Genomic DNA, 6,000 nt, shown 5'->3' on the forward strand with positions numbered 1-6,000 from the left:
GATGATGCGGGTGTGTTAAGTTAATGTCCTTTGGAGTAAACAGACCTTTGGAAGTCACGTTGCATTAAAAAGCATCGTACTGTATACACTATATATGTAGTGTTAAATCTCTGTGGAATCAATCAATGCTCGCCGTGTGGAAAGGCCCAATTTGACCTCTTGCTGAAGATCCCGCGTCGTGTGCCGGATACTTTCCACATTTTACGGTAAAAAGTTGAAGGTGCACCCCTGAAAAATTTGGTGGAAAGGCCTCCACTCCAGGAAGGTGTATTCGGCATACTCTTCCACATTGTCCAGACGTCTTGTTTGGTATGTACGTTGAACTTCTATCGCACCGTACGTAGCCAACCAGTGCTAATCAGAGGTCTTGGAAGAAGAGGTAGGAGTAAACCACACTTTACCCCACCACACGCAAACCTGCCCCGGTCGACTGTGGTGTGCCCATTTATACTGATGGATGTACAAGCAGGATGGAGGGGATTTGATAAATTGTCCAAAGCTGCGAATGCCGTGCAGGAAGATGGAGTCGAACCAGTGACCTCTGGATTGCAAGTCCATGCGGGCTCAGTATTACGCAGCGGCGGCTCCCTGCTCATCATACTTGAGAGATAGAACCGATACAATAGCTGTATGTGATTTCATAATAACAGTAATGCCTTTGTCAATCCATTGCTGGATGAAGGCCTACTCACGCCGTGTCAATCAAAGGGTGTAGTTGACCATATTTCATGACAAGTTCAGATATCATTTGCCTCCGATGTTGCGTTTCTCACTGTGCCACCAACTCTTCCCACCCCATATGATTGATCAGGCTTGGATTATTTAAACGAGGTAAGGAGCCAATTCAGATAACACAGGGAACCAGCAGGACATGCGCACACATGCAAAGCTTATTCAGCATGTTTTGATAGAATGCTTGTCAGAGCATGAGTGCACAGATTATAAATCTGGCTTTAGTAAATTACTTGCCAAAAAGAGAAAAGATGAGTTGCCAACTGTGAAACGAATGCTTATGCCAGCAATGTCAGGTAGAGATCTCTGATACTGCAAAGTTGCTTTTGCATTTTGTCCTCAATCTCTTTCCTCCGTCATGAAAATACAATTGAGATCTCCTTAAACACGTGTAAACATCGCCAGTTTTCAGATAATACAGTCCCATGTTTGTGAGCGTCATGTGAGGCTTGTTGCGGAGATATCAATGACACATATTTGCCTGTAATAGGTCTGGAAATAATATGAAAATAACCAAATCTCACAGCCAGTTCAATTTCATGGTGTGGTGACGGATTTTAGTCGGCAAGGTTGTGTATGCGTCAGCAAATCCTCCTATGATTGTCGTTTGGGAAATTGCATAGAACATGAACGCATCTTAATCCGATTCGGTCATATAAGCCTGTGTATGATTAGCACATTGCAAACAAATGAGCACGTACGGGCAATGCATGATGACCAAATTGCGGTGCACGAAACCACAATGGTTGTGGGTTTATTGGTGTCACCATTAATCTGAGCAGCACACTTTGACAAAATCTGTGGTGTGCACGTCTAAGAGTAAACGATATTTGCTTCACATTTTACAACATTAAAGGTCCTGTCTTGGCGAAGACAGCTGACAAAATAAGCAAGAAGGGCCAAGACACACGGTAGATAATAAACACGTCCAAAGCCTACTGAACAATCCCCTCCTGTGTGCTTCGTGCTCGGTAGAAGAGAACCCATCCCGTGAAGTCTCGCCATGGCCAATGTAATACGTTACACGTAGATCGATAACGTCAAATGCAACCAGGACAGATATTATTTGTTGTTGTTGTTGTTGTTATGTTGTGTTTTAAACCAATGAACTACACTGTGGTTATCCTTCTGTATATCACGAACAGCTGTCGTGGCGAGAAGACCTCGACTAATGGCATTTAGCTGCTGGACATGTTGTTGTTGTTAGCAAGAACATAACGTGAAGCCCTCCTGTGAAATGTGTAATCCGTATGCGTATTTATGCATTTCACGATGGGAAAAGAGAGAGACAGAGAGAGAGATATAGACCACGGATAATCGTGCAAAACACGTAAACGAACCTCGTTCGCAAGCCTCTTTATGAAGAAAAGAAATCCATGCCAACAGAGTATCCATTTCATTTGTTGTTTATGCGTTCAGCTCAAGGACCCTACTACCGAAAGGGCCAATGTTCTGAACCATAAGCGGTGGTGGTCCTTCAGGACAACCCACAACATGTTTGTCCCGAGAAGAATAATAACAATATCAGCAACAACAACACAATAATAACAAACGAGCGAAGCCGAATGGAAGGTGTGACCGACGATGCAAGGGTTAAACTCGCGTTGGTTTTTTAAAGGTTTGGGTCAGCGAGCGAACAAAAGAAACGCACACGGCTGATGCCACCAACACCACCACTAACTAACCACATCCAGCAACTCATCCCTATTCTCTTCGTGATCCAGCAACCCCTTTCCCTATCTCATTCCATGTCGGTTGTCATTTCCCAACACGAATTCACTCACCCAACCCACACTGCATTAAGAAGCACAAGCCCGGCGAGTTCTATCACACACACACTACACACCACACACACACCCCACCCCACACACACACCCCACACACACACCATACACACACCACACACCACCCCACACCACACACACACACACACCACACACACCCACCACACACACACCACACACACACACCCCACACACCACACCACACACCCAACACATACACCCCACACACACACACCACACACACCCCACACACACACCACACACACACACCACACACACACACCACACACACACACCCCACACACCACACCACACACCCAACACATACACCCCACACACACACACCACACACACCCCACACACACACACCACACACACACACCACACACACACACCACACACACCACACACACACACCACAAACACACCCAACACATACACCCCACACACCACACACACCCCACACACACACCACCCCACACCACCCACACACCACACCACACACACCACACCACACACCCACACACCACACCACACACCCACACACAAACCCCACACACACACCCCACACACTACACACACACTACACACACACTACACACACCACAAACCACCCCACACCACACACACACACCACCCCACACACACTCCACACACCACACACCACCGCACACACACTCCACACACCACACACACCACCCCACACCACACACACCACCCCACACACACACCACACACACCTCACACCACCCACACCTACACCCCCCACGCCACACTGCACCCACCACCACACACACACCACACACACATACACACCACACACACACCACCCCACACACACCACACACACAGCCACCACACACACCACACACACCCCCCACCACACACCACCACACACACACCACACCACCCTGCACCACCCCACACACCACCACACACACACCACCCTACACACCACCCCACACACACACACCACCCCACACTACACCCACCACACACACCCCCCACACCACCCACACACACACACACCACCCACACATACACACTACACCACACACCCCACCCCACACCACACACACTACACACACACCACCCCACACCACCCCACACCACCCCACACACACCACACACACCCACCCCACACACACACACCCCACACTACACCACACACCCCACACACACCACCCCACACACTACACCCACCCCACACACACCACCCCATACACACCACCCCACACACACACCCCACACACCACACCCAACGCATACACCCCACACAAACCACACACAAACCCCACACACACACCACACACACACACTACACACCACCCAACACACCACAAACCACCCCACACCACACACACTACACACACACACCACCCCACACACACACACCAAACCACCCCACATACACCACCCACCACACCACACACCACCCCCCACTACACCCACCACCCCACACACACCACCCCACACCACACACACACACACCACCCACACCACCACATACCCACCACACACACCACCCACACATACACACACCACCCCCCAGAGGCACTTACTTGGCGACTCCCTTTTGTTCTCCAAGTCGTCTTCTTGTTCCCCGTAATAACCTTGCTCGTTATTTCTTTTTGATGTTACTAGTTGCAAGAAGAGGAGGATTGACGATAAGGATGGCGAGTGTGGGTTGATGGGGGAGGGGAAGACAACGCAGCCACCAAACCACGCTGCTGTCGAAATGTTGTTGTCTGCCCCACCACCACCAACACCACAACCACCACCACCAACAACAACAACAACCAAACACCCTAGTCTACACAAGGTCTCGTCAAAAGCCAAGCAGCACAGCCTGCCTTGCTTGCTTGCTTGGAACCTGACCTCAACGTCTCTCCCAAGTGGCTTCGCTTTCGCTCTGCGTATTGCTTCTCTCCGTGTCAGCGGTGTGTGTGGTGTGTGTGTGGGGGGGTAAGGCTATGAAGCTGTCCCCATCAGCTGTCCCCCAACACCAACAACAACACCACCAACAACACCACCACTACCACCAACCTCTTTGAGAAGCCCCCAAATAAAATAACGAAACGCGAACTCCGTCTCTCATAACCTCGCCCCCCCCTCCTCCTCGTGTCCCTTCGCTGTTCCACGAACGTCTTGACGCGGCGTGTGTGTCTCTGTGTGTGTGTCTGTGTGTGTGTCTCTGTGTGTGTGTCTGTGTGTGTGTGTGTCTGTCTGTGTGTGTGTCTGTGTGTGTGTCTGTGTGTGTGTCTGTGTCTCTGTGTGTGTGTCTGTGTGTGTGTCTGTCTGTGTGTGTCTGTGTGTGTGTGTGTCTCTGTGTGTGTGTGTCTGTCTGTGTGTGTGTCTGTGTGTGTCTCTGTGTGTGTGTCTGTGTGTGTGTCTGTGTCTCTGTGTGTGTGTCTGTGTGTGTGTCTGTCTGTGTGTGTCTGTGTCTCTGTGTGTGTGTGTGTGTCTCTGTGTGTTTGTGTGTCTGTGTGTGTGTCTGTTTGTCTCTGTGTGTGTTTGTCTCTGTGTGTGTCTGTGTGTGTGTCTCTGTGTGTGTGTGTCTGTGTGTGTCTCTGTGTGTTTGTGTGTCTGTGTGTTTGTGTGTTTGTGTGTCTCTGTGTGTGTGTCTCTGTGTGTTTGTGTGTCTGTGTGTGTGTCTGTTTGTCTCTGTGTGTGTTTGTCTCTGTGTGTGTCTGTGTGTGTGTCTCTGTGTGTGTGTGCCCTGCTTGGTGTGTCTGTGTCTCTGTGTGTGTCTTTGTGTGTGTTTCTGTGTGTGTGTCTCTGTGTGTCTGTCTGTGTGTATCTCTGTGTGTTTGTGTGTCTGTGTCTCTGTATGTCTCTGTGTGTCTGTGTGTCTCTGTGTGTGTATCTCTGTGTGTGTTTGGGTGTGTGTCTCTGTGTGTTTGTGTGTGTGCCCTGCTTGGGGTGTCTGTGTGTGTGTCTGCGTGTGTCTGTGTGTGTGCCCTGCTTAGTGTGTGTCTCTGTGTGTCTCTCTGTGTGTGTCTATGTGTGTGTGTCTCTGTGTGTGCCCTGCTTAGTGTGTGTCTCTGTGTGTGTGTGTGTCTATGTGTGTGTGTCTCTGTGTGTGTGCCCTGCTTAGTGTGTGTCTCTGTGTGTGTGTCTCTGTGTATCTCTCTATGTGTCTCTGTGTGTGTGTCTCTGTGTGTGCCCTGCTTAGTGTGTGTGTCTGTGTGTGTATCTCTCTCTGTGTGTGTGCCCTGCTTAGTGTGTGTCTCTGTGTGTGTATCTCTGTGTGTGTCTATGTGTGTGTGTCTCTGTGTGTGCCCTGCTTAGTGTGTGTGTCTGTGTGTGTATCTCTCTCTGTGTGTGTGCCCTGCTTAGTGTGTGTCTCTGTGTGTGTATCTCTGTGTGTGTCTATGTGTGTGTGTCTCTGTGTGTGCCCTGCTTAGTGTGTGTCTCTGTGTGTGTGCCCTGCTTGGGGTGTCTGTGTGTGTCTCTGTCTGTGTGTGTCTCTCTGTGTGTGTGT

At 49.8% G+C, this 6,000-nt stretch overlaps 1 protein-coding gene across 2 annotated transcripts in view; it reads right to left on the reverse strand.

Moving 5' to 3' along the window:
- Window positions 1-4,701, reverse strand: part of LOC133357408 (ubiquitin-conjugating enzyme E2 E2-like) — a 28,212-nt gene extending 23,511 nt beyond the window's left edge. The window contains exons 1-2 of one of the 2 annotated variants that reach the window (XM_061575333.1): window positions 4,563-4,701; window positions 4,079-4,156 (exon numbers count right to left, since the gene is read on the reverse strand). The gene's annotated coding sequence lies outside the window, so the exon portion shown is untranslated. The remainder of the gene's footprint in view (window positions 1-4,078; window positions 4,157-4,562) is intronic. The other variant, XM_061575340.1, reaches the window with a different exon arrangement.
- Window positions 4,702-6,000: the final 1,299 nt, after the last annotated feature.

This window comes from Lethenteron reissneri, chromosome 7 (genome assembly GCF_015708825.2).
Source record: "Lethenteron reissneri isolate LAM-NWPU_2019-01 chromosome 7, ASM1570882v1, whole genome shotgun sequence".
In the NCBI taxonomy this organism is placed as follows: domain Eukaryota; kingdom Metazoa; phylum Chordata; class Hyperoartia; order Petromyzontiformes; family Petromyzontidae; genus Lethenteron; species Lethenteron reissneri.